Below are 19,476 nucleotides of genomic sequence, written 5' to 3' on the forward strand. Positions count from 1 at the left end.
TCAGAGACACATCACTCACTGCTCTAAACAAATACAGTCCATCTGGGGAGGGTTGCATTTTATGCCTGTCCAGGTGCAGCCCGTGATTTAAGGATCAGACAGTGGCCAGAAACCATTAGCAAGGGGGACCAGAGGAGAGACCCAGCCTGTTTATGATGCTGGGCAAAAGCACCGGAAGGACTTTGCATCTCAGAGGCACAATTAAAAAGGAAAAAAAAAAAAAAAAAAAAAAAAAAAAAAAAACAGTGTCATACACTCAGTACACACAGGTAGAGAGAGAAATGACCACAAATGGAGAAAGTCACATATGGCAAATGGCCTGCAGACCAGTAACAAAAATTTATAGCTCTGACCCAGTTCGCTGGGAACTGAACACTATGATTTCTGACTCTTGTTTCTAAATTCATGGCTGTTGCATGGAGAAGCTTGGACAAGTTTCTGCATATTCATTGTGTTTAAAATAAATGATTTCTGACCTCTTCAGTGACAGCCTGGTTTGACAAAGAGCAAGAAACTCAGCCATCAATACAAGGAAGCTGCGAGAAAGCTGCTTTTCTTTGCAGTCTCTAAAAGTCTCTACCCTTCCTCCAAAACAGTATTTCCTGCTCAGGAATGGGCACAGCAGCATTTGAGAAGATTGTGGCCTGGAAACAGTGCCAGGATAGTCACGCTAGTGAGCCCTTCATCTCTGCTTTGGCCAAGTGGCGATAAGAGATTTTCACCATGTGGCTGAATGATGGAGTTAAAAAACACACTCAAACCCAGGGTTCAGTCCAAGAGGTGGCATGGACTAGCAGAAGCCCGTTTCCACACCTGCCCAGTCAGTCCCACACACCGGATGGAGGGCCTCGGCCTTCGCTGCCCTGAAGTCAGGTTTACAGAGCAGTTAGCAGTCAAGGAGCTCCTCACCATTCCCAATCACAGCCCTCACCTAGAGACTGGGACTTTCTTGGCTTGTCTTAGACAACAACGCACCCCCAGATCAGTCACACAAGAAGGGAAAACCCCAAATAATGAGGCTTCCCAGGGTTTTAGTCTCTCACCAAAAACCTTCCTGTGTTACAGAGGCAGCATAGGTGACATTTTATTTCATAGCATTAATCCCCCACGTTTCAATTTTGTTTCCATCTTTCAGGACTTCTGCTCTAACAATATTTATCTGATGTCACAGAACAGTCCAAGTGAAGAGCAACAGCATACGCTGTATTAGTTAAAACTCCAACTCGTGACTACCACTATAACAAACTTGACATACTGAAGAGGCAGGATGAATCCTTATGCAGTGCTAATTGCCCTTTAAAATAAGGCAGGGCTACAAGTCTGCACTTCTGACCTACCAGTAAGCTTCTTGCTCTATTGCTCACCTACAGAGGTGAGCTATTTAGGTATATGGTGTTGGCCATCTTCCTCTTAGGTCATGTTTTCTGACAGTTCTAGTTTTAATACAACAGCAGCAGACAGGAGAAGACCATTGAAAATGTCTGGCCTAATTTTATCACCCATTTCATCTGAATGGGTGAGGAAAAGGATTTTAGTTCTTCTGCACTGCATTTTCCATGTTTTCTGGGGGCTGGTCCCAGGTGTGTTAAGCAGTTAAGCCTGTTGAAGAGTTTGGTGCTCCAAGCGTGGGCTTTGCTGTGCTGGCACAAGAGGTGGCAGGAGGGATGGCCACTCTGCTCCATACAACTAGTCACAGACCTAGGAGCTGCATCGTTGGAGACTTTCCAAGTAGATGCTCCACTAGACATTTATTTGTCCATCTAATTGGTGAGTTTTGTCTATCTAAATGGGGTAAGTGGGAGCTAAAGATGCTGGTCATCTCAGGAAAGTCTGTTTGGGAGGACTGCTGCATCCAGGGCTCAGGGAACACCGTACAGTTATGGGGAGCAGGGGTTCAGGCACTGTGGGTCAGGGCAAGCAGGGAGGACTGTTGTGAAAGTCCCACCACACAGCTCAGAGACCCAGGGAAGCCAAGCAGAAACCAAGGGGCTCTTAGTCTCCCCAGTGCTGAGGGGTCTGGGGAGACCCTGCAGCTATTAGAAATACACCCCACAAACCACAAGCCTTGCTTTTCCACAAAGTCTAACACACAGTACAGCAGTTTGGCTGTGATGATATTACCTATTTACAAAGGCAGCGCAATGGAAAACACTGCAAGCTCCCTGTTCAGCAGCGTGCATCTCCCCAGTAAAACCTAGCATACATTTGGGGGCATAAACTTTGCTTCTTCCAAAAATCTGGTGAGATCATCCCAGCAAGGACTTTGGTTCTTCCATGATGACCCATGAAAGCTCCTTCACAAAGGTCTGAAGCACACACCTCCAGCACCATGAACTTTAAAAGCTCTATTTCCTAGCAAGAGAGGTGAGCCTGCATCTTTCTCAAAAAGGTCAGAAACATTTGCAAACAGGTTTTCTCCTCCCTGGTGGCCATTTGAGTTGTGCTTGTGCAAGAGCCATGCTCTGCCCCACCACCACCACGGGGAGGGCACCTCTGGTTTTGCAGCAGCTAGAGGGTTAAATTTGTTGCTGAATTGCTCCCTCAGCCACAGAAATGCCACCTCCTCCTGCTTTCCACAGCCTGGGAGATGCCTATTCAAAACACCAGGCAGCAAAATTCACTATTTTCATTTAACCAGCGCTGGCCTTGTTCTGTGTCCTGGCAGAGCACATGAATTCAAACCAATTAGCAGCAGCCCTAACAAAGCTGACTGAAAAAAACACCATTAAAATGAAAAATGATGTTGTGTAAACAGAAGGCAGAGCAAACAGGGGCCATAATACAACTTATTGCCATCCTCAAACAGCCTTATTACTTATCTAGAGCTCAATGCCTCAAGCGAGCTTTAGCCCATTTTTCCCCATGGAGGTGAGGTATTGCCTCTGCCCTGCATTTTGTATTCCCTCGGAGCTTCCACGGGGTCTTTCATCTGATGAGTTTAGGATCTTGGCCACTGTTAAGAATGGAGCTTTCTGCTACATAGCAACAGTTCATGCATGGTTGCTGCTACACTGACCAAAAGCCAAGATTTGCGCTATGCACCATGTGTAGATCGTTTAGCCACCACTGCCTCCAGCTGAAGGCTGTGGTGAACCTCAATGGCTGAGCCTCCAGTCCAGCAGTTGTCCCATGGGGACAGCCCAGCCTGGGAGACTCGCCTTCTTCATGCTGGGGACATGATAGGATCAGAGGTCTCTAAATCACCAACATAGTTAAGCTCATGCTTAACTCCAAGTATGCGTATAGACTTAACTGCCACCAAGTTACATCTGCAAGGAGGTACCTCATGAGCTGGGACCAGAGAGCCACAGGGCCAACTCTAGTGTATGAGATGTATCATCAGAAGACTTCCTGGCCATGGCTACTTTTCTGTGCATACCAGCCCCATTATTCCCATTTTTAACTTGAAAATACTTTTAGAAAAATCTATTAGTAAAGAAGCAGTAGAGAATACACCATAGGAAACAAACTCATCCTGACTGGGAACAGGAGAGAAAGGAAGATGACAACCAAGCAGGCCTTTTGCATCTCTTTCTCTTAAGAGAAAGTTAATTAGCAAGGCAAGGTAATGGTCTAGTATTTGTGCATTTACTGCATGTGTTGATTACAATAAATTTTGTCCTGCATATTAAAGTCAAAAACATCTCACATCTGCCAAAAAGCAATCAGGACCAATTAATGAAGATGTAATTTCCCCAGATGCCGCTATTAACATAATTCACAGTGTTCCTAGCAACATGAATATAATTAACCCAGTTAACTACAGCTCTCGGCAGTGCTGCATGGAGGCTGCCCATGCTCACAGACGAGCCCTGCATGCTGGTGGCCTGTTCACAGGGTGCCCAGCCAGAGCTGGTCCTCCTTCCCTCTCATCTGAGGGCACGTTTGGGAGCTACAGAGGTGGTCCAACACCCACCAGTGGCAGAGGCTGTTCACACAGCAAGAATAACACAGCAACTCTTGTCCCAAGCAATTTATATGAGCAAAAACACATCTTTCCAACATGAAGCATAGCATGCCAGTTGAGCCACATCAGGTCTGGAAGAGGATGCACAGAGGTCAAGCATACAGCAAAAATTAAGATAGTCCCTCAACTGAATGCATCCCCTATTTTTTTTACTGCCTTCTTTCCAGGCTTGTGCCTCATACAACAACACAGCAAACAGACTTGCCCAAAACACAACTTACCATCAGAGAACAGCAGGAGCAGGACAAGCCAGGGACCAACGTGACCCTGGCATAAGCAGCACCCTCAGCAGTAGCAGAGTCCCACAGCAGCTGCACAGGGCAGGTAAAGTCAGGTGCTGGAAACACATCCCACTGGCAGCCCCAGACACAGCAAGCAACATGGATCCAAAGGCCAACAAGAAGACCCAGCCAAAAGCAAAAGGAGTTACATCAGAGACAAGCAATAACACAAGTCCAAGTCCAGCCAGAGCCAGAGCCCAGCCCAGGACTGGGTTTAAATGGGGCTGCACAGCCCATAGGAGGGTCCCAGGTGAGGCTGTTCAGGGCAATCAGGGCCTTCTGGTGCATCTCAAGTGCTAACAGGGCAGTAAGCAACCCGCCAAAGCACTGCCTGCCACAGCCGTCAGCTGCTGAAGTGTGGGTAATGGCAACATCCCCAGTGCTGCCAGGGAAAGGGGGTGGCAGTGGAAAGCCCTCCCTGACTAGGTGCTGACTCAGTTCCTCCCAGGTGGCAAGCTGGGGCTTGTGAGAGCTGAACAGCTGGAGCTGTCCTTGCCAAGGAGGGGACTGAACGAGGGCCTCTCACAACCTGCCCGGGCCACGTTTTAATGATGAGGTGCGATGCCCGCCTGCCTCCTGAGCCTCACATGAGGCACAGTCTCAATAAGGCTCTGAAATGACCCTCTGGGACTTCTCAGAAATCTCACAGACCCGCGTGTGGGTTTGTATACAAGGAAGGGAAAACCAAATCTGGATGAAAGCAGAGATTTATTGTTCTGGTGCAGATAAATCCAGTAGGCAAGTTCCAGAGCTGAGGCTTCTCAGCAGGCACCAGCTCCACCATGTGTGCTGATAGCCATGAAGGTGCCAGGGCTTTCTGGATGTAGGGAAGCTCCCTAAAATGCTAGTGCCCAAACATACATGTGTGGCGCAGCCTCAGACCTGCCCTCAGTAGCTGCCAGGGCCAGGGAGCCGGGACAAGCATCTGCCCACTTAAGGCTTTAAAGAAAATGTGGTTGTGTCCAGGACCCCTCCCCCCCAGCAATACACCCACTCTCCTGTCCCCAGGGAGAAAGCAAGAACATCAGAGAACATCAGCCACATGGACATCCAGCGGCGGGACAGCTAAGGCGAGAGGAAGCCGGAGCGGGAAGTCCACGTTCGCCCCAGCCCAAGGGCGAGGGGGGAGTTGGAAGGAGCTCGCAATGCTGCGCGCCAGGGTAGGTGCTGCGGCAAGCCCAAAAAACTTTAAATTATGTCAGTTTGCCCCAATGCGAACGGACGTTTTCGTGCGGTCACAAATGGTGAAAGCCAGCGATTGCACCCTCACCCAAGTGTTTTCTGGAAGGATTTCTGGGTTGAGTTTTTGGGTTCCTTTTTCCCTTCCATTGATTTTTCAATGAAGTTTCATATCAAAAAAACATGAGTAGTATTTCTAAAACACTCAAAAAAAGTCTCAAGGGCTTTTTTCTTTTTCCACCTGAGGGAAAGAGCCCCTGATTTCTCTGCTAGCCTTTTTCCTAGTGAGCAAGGAAACAAGAAAGGGGATGTTAAAAATTAATGAACACTTTTTTGTGCAAATGTGGAAATTTTTCAAATGAATTTAAACTACACAGTTCTTTTTTTCTTTCTTGATATTTTTTGCCAATAGGGAGTTGATCTCCCAGGCAGCTCTGGTAGTACCTGTTTGCTCCTCAAAAAGCAGAAACCTTGACCAAACGGCACTTCATAGCTGGGACCACCAGTGCTTGAAATAATTCATCCAGTTCCTTACAGGTGATTTAAGTCGAATCATCTCAAAAGACTAAGCTTAAAAAACGTGCTGGGTCAGAAAAGCAGGACATTTTAATGAAAGCATGGACCTTGCTAAGCCAGTGAGTAGTTTAACAATTACCTGCTATAATAACATGTAAAAAGATGCAAGGCGCAAAGGTGAGATCGCTCGTGTTAATTAAAACGTCTGCGCCACTACGCTCCTGCCTTAATAGTGGATTTAAGCTGCAGAGTTGTAAAGCAACGATAGAAGGGTCATTGCTTTAATGTAATTAAGGAAGGAATAGAGAATTTAACAAGTGCTTTCCCAGAGGGCTGGGGAAACGCTGCAAGTTCCTCCAGAGTTGCTTGACGGGTTTTTTAGGGGGTTTGCTGAGAAAGCAAACGCCGGGGAGGGGAGGCTGGTGGCGAGGAGGTGCCACCGCGGGAAGCGGGCTGCCGCCGGGTCACGGGCCAAATCCACAGCTTGCGACGTTTCGCTGTTGCCCAGCGTTGCTAGAAGGGATCCCCGGGCGCTTCTCCCCGAAACGCCGGTCTGAGACGGACGGGCAGGGAGCGGGGCCGGCTCGCCCGCCCGAAACGCCGGGTGCTCCCACCGCCCACCCGCGCTGCTCCTCGGGGTGCCCAGCGCTGCGGGTTTCAGACCTCCTTCCTGCGGCCCCTGCAGGGGGGAAACGAGCAGTCTGCAGGCATTAAAAAAATTGGTTGCAGCTGAAAGTCTGAGGCCAGCGAGCGGGTACGGGGGAGGGCCCAGCGGCAGCAGCGAAGCAGAAGCAGCAAGTATGTTGTCCACCCAGGTTATGACAACGAAAGCCAGGCAAAAAAAAAAAAAAAAAGAGAGAGAGAGAACGAACAAACCAAACAAACAAACAAAAAAAACCCCACAGAAGTGACAGCGACAGCGGTGCTGCTGCTCGGCCGGGGCTCAGCCACCGAGGCCAGCACAACCCGGGGCTGGCCGGGACCTGTCAGCAGGGACGTGGCCATCGGCCACGGCTGGGAAAATCCCCCGTCGCCGCCAGGAAAGCAAAGCGAAAGGTGGTGTTTGCCCCAGGCGCTCGGCTGCTTAGGTCCTACGACGGGCAAAGGGGTCAAGAAAGGAAATGTTTATCTCTGCTTTACAGAGGGGGAAAAAAAAATCTCTGGCTTTTCCAAAGTTATAGAGGAAATCTGTGTCCGACCGGGAGCTGGATTCGCAGCCTGGTTCCTTGGGCACAAAATTGCCCGTCCCCGGGGCTGTGTCAAACTTCTGCGTGCTTAGACTGAACGCGCCGCCTCTGACCGTCACTAACGCCCTTAATGAGGAACTCATCCTGAACCTCGTTAGCGTCGCATTAAAAGGAAAACGTACAAAACTCACGCTACAGTCCGAATTTCCTTTAAGTGCATCTTATCACGCGTGCAGCCCAACAACGGAGAAGAAACGAGGGGACGGGACTGTAAAACCAAAGGGGCCGGCAGAGGCGCCCGCGCGGGCCCGGCCCCGGCCCGTAAAACGGACGCGATAACCCCGCAGGGGATTAAAACGTCCGAGGCGTCAGAGCAAAGCCAGCGGAGAAACCCCGGGCCGTGTGGAGCAGCCGAGCTCTCGGGGCTCGGGCGCTGAAGGCGGGGGGACGGGGCACCGACCGCTTCCTCTGCGTCCCTCGGGAAATAAAGGAGTAACACTGACGGCTTGCGCTGACCCACACGCAGTCTTTTAAACAATTATTTATGCAATTAATAGAGAAGTCAAATAACCCAAATGAATGATAACATTTTAAACTAATTATTTGCCACAAACGAACACAAATGATTTCAATATCTAACGCATTAACTCCAGCAGCTGGGAAATTCATCATCATTAGAGGTGCGCTTGGGCCGCGGAGGGTTTTCACTGTGCTACATCCGTCAGCGCACGCAGCTCTGGGACCCTGCCGGGAAACCTTTCTCAGCTGTAAATCCATGTTTTCTTCCATGCTGCATAAACTCCTCATGGATCTTACTCAAAAGTAACGCAGGTTCACAACGAGCTTTTCTTTTTCTGTCCTTCAGCTGCTCCGCTTTATCTCGCTCACTAGTAAAGGGGCACAGGCAGACTGTAACGTTTATCTGCTCAAAACTCTTTTTCTTTTGTATAGAAAACTCACGGCGGGCAGCTGCAGGGTTTTAACGTCAGCCTCCCTGCAACTCGACAGCGTCCTCGGCCCGCTGCCGCAAACCGCTCGCAGCTCCCTCTAGGCCGGTTCCTCCGGCCTGGAAAGCGGGGATAACCCCGGCTGTCCGCAGCGGCTCCCGCATCCCCTCCGAACCGAACCCGAATCGGCAGCTGAAAACGCAAAGAGCAGCGCAGGGCGTCCCACCGAGCGGAGCGGTCCTCCTGCCCCCGCTCGCTCTACGGGAAAATCGGAGAGGCAATCGCAGCACGAAGCGCCAGGACCCGGGCAACTCCAGAGCAAAACGGCCCTTGATTTCCGTGGGGCCACGATCTCACGCCCAGAGTTTCTGTTAAATTCTGCGACTGTCTCCAAGCGTCTCCCGCTTTCCTGGCTCGCGGCTACTGCGGATCACTTAGCCGAGGCAGGAGCACGCCTGTAATCTGTCATCAGAGCAGACGTTTTGTGGGCATAATGCAGTTTCTTCCACTTAATTCAATCACTGCGTGATTAGATTACGTTCTCTGGCACCTATTTATTTGTATTAAAAGAAGTAAGTTTCCAGCTTTTATTTTTATCCTTCCAGGCAACTGATGTTGGATAACACAATCAGCAGTGATAGGAAGTTTCTATTTCAATTAATAAGAGACCCAAGTTCTGAGGGAAGGAGAAGGCGAAAAGCAGGGCTGGAGGAAGACTCACGACGATTCAGGACAGTTGTGGCTAACTGTTGGGTTTTACTGTCAGCTGCAGTTTCCAAGGCAAGACTACTGGGGCTGTGGAGGTTTGGGGAGACCCCTCCGATGGTGGTGATAGCGAGGCGAACCGCTGATAGCGACCGCAGTGGGCAGGAGGAGCATGTGCCCCAGTGCAGGCTCTGAGCCACCAGCAGGACCTGGTGCCATCCATCAGTGTTCACTAAGCGCTGCCAATACGCAGGGCAGGGCAAACAAATGGACAGCGATGTTGTGCAAGCAGTCCAGAAACAAGGATGGGATGTGTGATGGGACAGCTTGGCGGAAGAGGTGCTTCCAGGCAAAAAAAGAAATCTGCTCTTTGAGCCATTTTTGGTGGTATAGCATGAAGGACTGATTCCTCTGAGGGACCAAAACATGATTTGATTTGCTTTAGATAATTATTAACGATGATCTTTTGTGCGTTGTTATTACACCTTGTGGGCTAGTGAACAACAAAATCGGCCATGGTTTTTGCCAGTAGGTATCCACAGGTGGAAAAGTGGAATGTACCTATCTCTCCACAGCACTTTTTCCTCCTCTTCTCCATCAGACAGTAGTTGGCTTACTTCCTGAAGCGTGAAAGTTTATATCCCTCATAAAACGTAGCGATGGCTACACTCATTATCCACGTAATAGCTAATCCTTTTATGGACATGTTGGCTCTTAGTCTAGTTAAGTATTTCCTTTAGCTATGTCAAGGTTTTCACTGTATAATTGTCTGGCTTTCCCTTTTGCACTTGCATGATGGACGTGGGTAGATCTGGCCACGTCTTCTCTAATCCATGTTATTCCATCCCTCCTTCTCTGTTGGCCTCCGTACAGCCCTTGCCTCTGTAGATCCTCGTCTTTCAAAATCCTGTTGGAGCTCTGGGTAGTGAAACCTCAACTCAGCAGATCTCAGAAGGACCAGGATTGCACCCAGATGGCTTATACTTTTATTGAGCAACAAGATAAGCCAACTCCTCTAGCTTACAGGAGTCACCACCATTGTGAATCTGCACAAACCAGATGTATTTGGATTGCCGGGCTGCTCTGAATGCCTGTTTCAGCCACGGATGTGTGTAACATGCCCCCACACTCAGTCTGTCCTATTTTTCATGGCATCTCATTTGCTTTTGGAAACTTCTGGTCCTCAGAAAAATAAAATGAGAAGAAAAGGACTTTGCTCCTTTCGTAAAGAAATACTTAGCTTACATGCAAAATGTTTCCTGAGTGCTGCAAGTTTCCTGTGCTCTTACACTGTTCAAATATTGCACGAGTCCCAGGGAAGAGGGGGAACCGCTTTCCTTATTGTCAGTTTTCCCAGTTTCTTAATGAGTTTTGCCTTCTCTGTGACCTCGCTGGCCATGTCAGACACGGATACCTTAGTTTAATAGTCCCCATCACCTCCAGGCTGCACTAGCAAGTCCAAGCACCCATGTGCCCCCAACGCTGAGCCCACCCCAGGGCTTCCAAACCAGAGCCCAGGGCCAGCAGGAGCCTGTTGCCCCATGCCTGCAGGCCACAGTCACCCTGCAAGGCTTGTCCACCCGCCCGAACCTCTCCGGGCACTGCATGGAGAAGCTGCTCAAGCCTTGGAGGCCAGGAGGCTGCGGTGCGGAAAGCCAGAGCAGCTCGTCAGCAAAATGGGTATTTCAACACATTCGGATGCTGGGGGAGGCCGTCCTTACTATCAAAAGCAGTGGTGCAAAGAAAGGGCACAACTTGTTGAATTAGACTGAACTAGGCAACTAAATTAGTCTAAGCTAGACTAGACCAGGTGACATCTGCACCCATCACTCCCATGCCTGTGGGATGAGATGCATCCTCCTGTGTTGAGCTGGAGCAGTGGCCTTGCATTCATCCCAGCGACGAAGGATGCTGAAAACACCCCGCGCTGCCCCTTCAGGGAAACTGCCCAGGGAAAATGACCACGGTGCAAAACCCCAAAAATCTGGGAAAAGGACTGAATCCTCTCCCAATTTGGCCATCTCTCTGCCTTTTCCAACAGACAAATTTTTAAGTATATTCTTATTTGTTTCTGAGGTCTAAAATTTTGCATGTGTCTCATGCCCAATGTTAGTTTTAGGTGCAAACCCTACTAAGCGTTCCTTGTGGAGAACAGAAGTTTGAAAATAATGGGAGGCTTTTATCCATAGCAAAACCTTGGCCATAAAACTTCATAAAATGAATTTCTTTTTCAAAGGGTCCCCTGGGGCCTAAAAAATAAATATCCTAGGATTCATGTAGTAGTAAAAGTCGATAAAAATCTTTGAAGCAAATGGGCTATTGAGGAATTATGTGTGGGAATGAATGGACGGATTCTTCTACAAATCTCTTTATAGAGGTGCACTGACATAATGAAGACACAGTAGGTGCATTAGTAAAAATCCTCTTTTTAATAACTGCTGTACCTTATGGTTTGCCTAAAGCGATGGTTTACTGGATGAAAAACCCACTTAAAGATTTTTATCTAGAAAGGAGCCTGCAATCATTCTCCTGGAACGAGCCAGCACGACTGAGAACCCTCTCATGAGGATGACGTGAAAGATGATGTGCTTCCCAGGGGACACTGGTGCCACATGGCGATGAGGATGAAGCAAAGTCCTGACATCTCTCTGTCCTGCTCCAGCCATGAAGACACAAGCGTATTTCCCCTCCAGAACAAATTATGTTCAAGGAGGGAAGAAGAGCCCTCCAGAACAAGATTCCTCTCCCAGCTCTGCTGCAAAACCTTGGGTGACCTTCAGCAAGTTGTTTTACTTCAGTTTTCCATCTGTACAACGGGGTGAGGAGCTGCCGGGAGCGAGCTTGTGGGCCAGGCTGCCGGACCTCAATTTCTACCAGGCACAGCACAGTGGAAAGCAATTGCTGTGCCTTGCACATACTGCCATGCCCACGCTTTGAAAATCCAAACAGGCCACCGCTCAAGGCGCTGATGGCTTGAGAAGTGGAAGAGAGCTTGGCTCCCACTGCAGTAACTGCCACGTGTCCCCGTAGCAGGCAAGGGTGGTCTTCGTCAGTGCCCCAGCTCCAAATTCATTTTTTTCCATGGAAACGAAGACCAGGTGAGTCCAGGCTACGCTCCTGAGCCCACTGCGTCTCCAAGCAGGGCAGAGCAGTGGCGGCGCACAAGGCTGCAGGGCTCAGGGCGTCCCTGCCAGCCTCATCCCTGTCTCCTACCGCCTCTGTCTTCTCTATACACATCATTTTTTGCTTTTCAGCCCCAAACACAACCCCACTGCCCGCTCTGCAAGAGCACCTGCCTCCTCAGGAGCTCCCTTGGGAGCCCAGTTCAGCGTGGGCCTGGAACGCTCCCCCTCCCGGGGCGAAACGGGCTCAGTGCAGTGTCCCACACCTTGGAAATTAAGCACATAACAAAGCTTTGCCCCAGCTGAGGCCATAAACCTGGCCCTGTTGCTGCTTCCACCAGGATTTGCTTTGCACTGGCTTCCTTTAGTCATAAGCATCCCAGCTACATACGGGGCCAGAGCCTATGGCCGCTCCGATCGATGCGGCCTCTGAGGGCAGCAAGGCTGAGTCTGGAGAGAGAAATATTTAACTTTCATCCTGAACCATTACAGCATTCAGATTTTTATTTTACTTATTCTTTTTAAACATATTCAGCTCCAAGTGGTGGTTGCTGAGCTTCATGCCGGCAGAGGCCACTGCACTGCCAAGAGGCCAGTGCCGGCGCGAACCGTCAGGAGAGAAAACGCCCTTAATCGAAACCTCGCTCTCCGACTGCAGAGCCAGAAAGTGGCGACGGACGGGTGGACTTCCTTTCTCCCCAGGAGGCGGCAGTTCTTACACATCAGCGTGCCACCTCCGGCGAGCGGCCGAGCGCCGCGCCGGGGCGGCAGGCGGCTCAGCGGGGAGCGCGGCGGCGGCAGCCAGCGCTCCCGGCCGCGGGAGCAACCGCTAAACTCCTGCCGTGCAAAAATGCAAATAAATAAATAAGGAGCCAGTATGCGGCATTTGTTCTACAGCTTGTAATTGTGTTTACAAGGCTCGCGGGGAGTTTTGCGTGCACCCCTCTAAAGAACGCGAGCCGAGCTAGTTTCACCTAACTGCCGAGCTCTGCTGCAGGAACGTAACTCTCCGCTTCAATTACTATTGATTCTAGTTTTTGCAAGGAAATGTTGGGCCTCTGTAAACCCCCTGCCACTGACTCCGGAGATCTCGGAAGGATTTTTGGCTGAGCAAGCATTTCTCTTGCAAATCTAAATATTTATGCTACAGCTGTGTAAATAGTCAAAACTTGACGGGGTTTTATTTTTAACATTCTTGAATTCTAGCAAGGGATTATGATGGCCACACTGTGAGAATTCTGACGTATTCTCTTGCAGTTTATTGCACATTGTTGCTGATGTGCTCATCCTCTCCCGGGCTCCTTTTTAAAGGTGTTTTGCTGTAATTATTTATATGGCAAATCCAGATGGATAGGAATTAGATGATTGTTCCTTTACATTGCATTGTCTATCCGGATGCCAAATGTACATCTGCTTGAACACAGTGGTTTAAAATTATACAAAATAAAAATAAAAAGAGCTGCTTGTTGTTAAAAGATGATATTCAGGAGAAAGAAAAGTTATTCCTTGGTGTATGTCAAAAGAATATTTTAGCAATTTTAACACGAGCCTCCACAGGCTCTTCTCGCTGAGAAGTGATTACACAGCCTTTGCTCAGCGTTGGACAGATGGGAATCTTGCTTGCACGTGCTGACCCTCACCGCGACAGGTCACGTCACCCCAAACCTGCTGGTTGAAAGGGCGGCGGGTCTCTGCTTGCCACCCGCTTCCCAAGGAAACTGCTCCCTCCTTCCGAAGGTGACTTTGGAGAGGAACAACGTGGTGGTGAGCGACCGCTTGCGTTTTGCAACACACCCCCAGCAAAGCAAGTAAGAGGCGGTTTTTAAACGTACCTGTCTGCCTCGCCTCTATAGCTTTGCTCCCGGCTTTGGCCAGCCGCCTACAGAAAAAGCTGATGCTAGACCGAAACGTAATGAAATGGGAATTACAGCAAATGAGTAGCCTGAACACAACCTAGTTCAAAACAAATAATGGAAATGAAGGTAGTTTTTCTATCTCCTAATAATAACCTCCCTCCTAAACCACGCAGGATTGTCGGGGGGAGCGGCTCAGGTGCAAGCCCTTAAAAACAGTTTCCGCTCAACATTTATGCTGGCCGAGGCCCCACATCGTTCAATCAGACCAATTCCTTGGGCTACTTCAGCACCAGCTTAGCCATAAGCACGTGCTTAAGCTCTTTCGACGAAAGTTGATTAAAATCAAGCGTGTGCTTTTAGTGTGATGTGGGAACGGAGCTCAGGTTTCACAGCGGGGAGGCCCTGCACCATCGCAGGCTTACTTGACACGGTTAATACCAGGCAAACAACTTTTAATGGGGGAATTTTCCCCAAAAGACAGCATTCAAATTCTCAGGTGAGAAAGGAAAGCGAGAGGCGGTGGAGCAGGTTTTCTCCCAGTTCTCCCAGGGGCTGGGGCTGCCGAGGGGAGGAGGGCTGGGAGCAGCTCCCTTACGCTCTGCCACATAACGGTTTTCAAGCGCTTTAAGACAAGCTTAGTTTGGCCTTCCTTCTACAAATTAAAAGCAAGAGCAAGCAAAACACCCAGCTAAAACCAGCTACGTTACATGCTCCAGGCAGGCTGCAGACAAACACAGCAGCTTTTCACCCAGAATATTAAACGACGCACAGGAGGGAACTCCTAAAATTAAAGTTCTAAGCCCATTTCCATTTACAAATTCTGTCACTAAATAAGAAACCAAAACATTAGAGCTCACGCTCTAAACGTGTGCTCATTTCCTAAAGAGCATCCATCTAAAATTACATTACAGCATCCTATTTGTTCAGCCTGCTGTGTTCCCCACTCGCAAGAAGCAGGAAATTGTCAGGAGAGAAAGAAATGAAATCCCCAAGTCCCACAGCCCTGGCATAGCCTTTCTGGTTTATTCTCAATGCGTTTCAGGGTTTTTTTTTCTCTCAAAGGGATTGAGGCACCTAGAGGAACCTGGTTACGCTGCTAATATGCTCTTTTCTTTGCAGCCCAGGCAAGGAAATGAAGGGAGGGAGAGGGGGAACGAAAGCCGTAAGTATTGCACAGCTGCTCTGCTTTACATTTCCCATGGCGGCCGCTTGCACGCAGCGCGGCCACGTTGGGGGAGAGGGTTTGGGGGGAGGTTGCTTTCTTGTTGTTTTTTCTTTTCCCTTTTCTTTTCTTTTTTTATGTACTGTTGACGTTATTTCCTCTTGGCTTGTCCTCCGGGTGCTCAGACCTAACAGCAGCCGCCGTGCCGGCGCGGCCAAGGTTCCTATCGCTCGCTGAGCGGGACGCCGTGGCGCGGGCCAGCGTGCAGACAGCTTTGGGAACGTTTCCCGTTCGCATTTGCTCTTGCTCGGCCATCAGCTGCACACCAGTTCCTGTTTTATAAATACTTCATGGCTTCGCAGATGTGCACGTGGCCTCCGGGGCGAAGCGTCCCCTCGTAACGTCTCTGCGAGGCGGCACGGAGGACAGGGGAAACCGACCCGTGCCAGGGACCTGCACCACTGTGGGACAGGCAACCCGCCAACGGCTCCCTGGAGCTAATTCCCCTTTTAATTCTCTCTTTATCACTCTGTGCTGTTTCCCTTTGAGGGGTGCCAGCAGCCGCCATCGTCCGAAGCCGCCTGATTTATTTCTCTGCGGGCTTTCCTCACTCGGAGGCAGAGAGCAGGGCTCCTCTAAGCAGGCGCACAGCACTTACCACTGTGGGGTTTTCATCAGGGATGTGGGAGCAATCACAAACCTAAACAGCAAAAGCAAAGGGTTTGGTATTTAATGCCCTCACGCAGGCTGTGGAAGATGTGCTCTTGAACATCGTTGCTTCCTCCCGGCTCATGCCATGCAGAGCAACCCCGGTTCTTCACGTCTAACTGAGCCCGAACGATTTTCTTTATCACCTGAATTGAAAACAGAGGATTTAAGGAACGTCTCATGGAATAGCTGTGGGTCCTTCTTTCTGTTCATTTACGATACCCCACTTTAAAAGCCGTGCTTCGGCTCCTCCTTCTGAACCCACTTCCCTGCTGCTGCGGCTGCGTTTGCAGTTCTGCCCTCCTGTCTCGGCCGAATGCGATACGCTATTGCGGAGGCTAATGGCACCTCTGTGAGGAGCCAGGGCCCCCGAACCACGCGCCTTGGCCACACCGTCCCCCAAAAAGTCACAGTTCTCGGTATTTGCAGGCTTCTTTTCAGATCAAAGGCGGACTCCCGGGGCTGCAGGATGCCCCTCTGCACCCGGGGGCGCGCACGAAGGGCACGAGCTTGCCTGGCGCCTTCACAGGGCGATGAAAAACGCCGGGGCTCAAGTGCCAGGCTGTCAGGGCAGAGACCTCCAGGTGACGCCACGTGCTGCCCTGCGGCCTCTGACATGGAGCTGGGCTCTGCTGGGGTCCAGGAGGATCCACCAAAGTCCTTTTACTGACTCTCCATGGGGATCTCCGCATACTCCTGGAGCAGGCGACCCTCTGCTAGAGAAAGCCCTGATTTATGAGATAGTAAAATCCCCAATTCGGGTTTAAGGCATTCAGAAAATTCAAGGCAGCCATGAGCAACCATTTCATCCCCCACCATCCCAGGCAGGCGCTGCAGCTCCGTGCCCGGAGCTAAACTGCTCCTGCCCCCTCGCTCGCTGTGTGGTGGGAGGGACAGGACAGCGGCCGCCTCCCTCCTCCGCACACCAGCGCACTGACAGCGCTTTGCATATCAAAGTGGAAGGGAAAAGAAGAATTGTTTTTGCAAGATAAATGATGAGGATGTTTGCAGAAGGCACCGGCCGGCCCCGGCTGCCGAGCCCTGCGCCGGAGCAGAAGCACTGATGTAAGGCAAAAATAACGGGCTGAGAGTGGCACTGAAGGTAATTTTACAGCCAAATTATTCTGAAAATGGTAACAGCTTAAATCATTCTATAGTTCTTTCTGGCCATTTACTGTAATCAAGGCTGGGCTCCAAGGTGCTATCACACTGCTCCAGGCCACGTTTCCAAATCACTGCTCTTCTGCAAAGCCCTGATCAGCAGATGTCCCCAGAATTGTCCTGGAGACAATAGGCTTTGGGGTTTAATTAGGATCAACATGAAAATCAGTCTGCGGAAGAAAAGAAGAAAAGCAGGCCCTGGCTCTGTATCAGCTGATATGAGCAGAGCTGTGCTGTTTTACACCTGGCGATGACTTGGCCCCGACCTCCTCCACTGCACGTCCTGCGTGGCAGCGACGGGCCCGTGCGTGACGGCAGCTGCAGAACGCGCAGCGACCCGGCGGGCCAGACCCACGGCCAGCTTGCCACACCGCTGACTGCACTAGACCCCGGCAGCCCGACACAGCCCGAGGAACCAGCTTTGAAAACCCAAACCGTCGCCAACGCTGGCTCATCCAGCAAAAGCAGTTTCCCTGGGTCCATGAGAAACCCCCACAGCGACTGCTCTGCCTCCCCAGCCATCCTCATCCTCATCCTCCCCCCACCACCTCTGAGGGTGCCCGCTCCCAGCTGCAACCTCCCTTCCTTTTTCCTTCATATCCCTCATCTCTTTCCATACCATTAATCACACTATTGCAATTAATGGATCTGAACTGCCGGACAGACCTGTCCTGTGCTAATGTGTTATTAATTAGGTCATGCTGGATCTCAGCAATATTAAGTGGCATGTAGCTTTGAGCTTTCTTCTTCTGATCCAGGCTCTTTTCATTTATCTGATTGCCTCCCGAATATCGCACAGGCCCAATTCAGTTTCTCCTCTACACCCACCTTCTAAGTAATCTGATAGATTTGCTGCATTGTCTGGTATCTACTACACACTGAGAAGAGTCATATTTAATTTACGGTGCTCTACTTCTCCAAGAAAAATCAATGATTGTTTACATTACTATTCTACAACCCCTATTTTAAAGTAATTCATGGCAGGGCCAATGCTATTAATTTTATTAAGCCATTATTAGTGGGCAGATATTATTCTGCTCCATTGATCCTGAGTTGGTGCAATTACCACTTATGAATCCAGCACCATATGTTTGAAACTTTCAATTCCATTTGCAACCTGAAGCTGCACATTAAAATTGTGCCCAGCCAGATGCTGGTGGTGTAAATTGGGGAGCCTGCTGATTTTGAAGTTGATTCAAAACAAACAAGGAATTGCCCAAACTTCAAACTCCTTTTAAAACAGAGATACCACTATCAACCTGTGACCAAGCCATTCACAAATGCACAATGTCAAAGTGAGAAACAGACTCAAATATTCTCTTCAAACCTCCCGAGTCCTGGAAACCTCATTATTGTGGATTACCAATTAACCAAAATGTCCGCTGATGTGAATGGGAACTCCTACATATGAAAATACATTTCTTAATCTGCACTGAAAATATGCTGAATGACAGAAAAGGTCCATGCCCATCTGAGTGTTCACTTAACCCTATTTGCACAGGATGAATCTCACCCAGAGGCCTCAGATCTCTCAGTCATCATCTCCTTTGGTGTAAAAAAACTAGTAAGACAGCAGTGTGGGAAAATGAGACAAAATAGCATAAATCATCATGGCTTCAACTACCCCCAGAGAATCTAACTGATCACACAGAGGAGCAATGAGGCCTGCAGTAGCAGGAAGATACAAAAATACCCAGTGGTGCCCACCACCCCTTTGAGCAGGCTGAGCAGATGCCTAGAGGTTTTTCACATGGGAAAAACTTCTTCATTCTCAGCAGCTCAAAATTTAAATTTAAATTTAAAACTGCAATTTGAAATAGAAATCAGGGCTCACCTTCAAGGAGTTTGGCAAAACGTTAGCTCAGCCGCATCCTTTTGTTTATGAACAGGAACTGGCTTTGTGCACAAATGCAAGTCAAGAAAAACTTGCCACTCAAGGAACTAGAAAAAAAAAGAGAGAAAAGGAAGATGGTCCTTGCCCCACGGGTGGATGAAGATAGCAGACAACAGGGAACCAAGGAGCTGACACAAGCCAGCCCCACAGGCTGCAGTAGCAGCAGTCTCACAGTTGTTAAGCTGATGGTGGACAAAAGATTTGGGAGACCAGGATGTCTTTTGAGAGTCCTGGCAATGCAAACAGAAAGAAACTGAGTTTCCAGGAGCCTCGTTAATCAGAGTTGGCACTCCTTGGAGCATGCCCTGCTGGAGTGGTTAACGTTAATCTGACTTTAACATACCTGTAAACTTAATGCAACTTTAATCTACCGTTTAACAAGGTACGGACTCTCCTTCAGTAAAAATAAGGCCAAGTAAGATTTTTTATCTACATTAGAATCATTGCAGTAGCTCACATGATCTGCTAGCTACTGTAAATTACCTTGCAGCCATGGATATCAAAGCTGGCCAAGTTACACCAGCAGGGACTCTGGCCACAGACTGTCCACAGAATAAAAAGAAACAGTACCATAATACTGTTGGTTCCTGCTGACTAGTTAATGCTCTGGAGAGGGTGATTGATTTATGGGGCCTACTGCACTCAGCTAAAATGGTCGTTCAACGATATAAACCAACAGCCTTGTCCTCCATTCAAAACAAATAAATGAAGAAATGAATTACATGCTTTCCTCCACAATAGAGATATTTTTGGCAGCCATGAAGCTCTGCAAGGCGTTCCCGCAGTGCTGC

The sequence above is a fragment of the Rhea pennata genome, chromosome 6, assembly GCF_028389875.1.
Source record: "Rhea pennata isolate bPtePen1 chromosome 6, bPtePen1.pri, whole genome shotgun sequence".
NCBI lineage: Eukaryota > Metazoa > Chordata > Aves > Rheiformes > Rheidae > Rhea > Rhea pennata.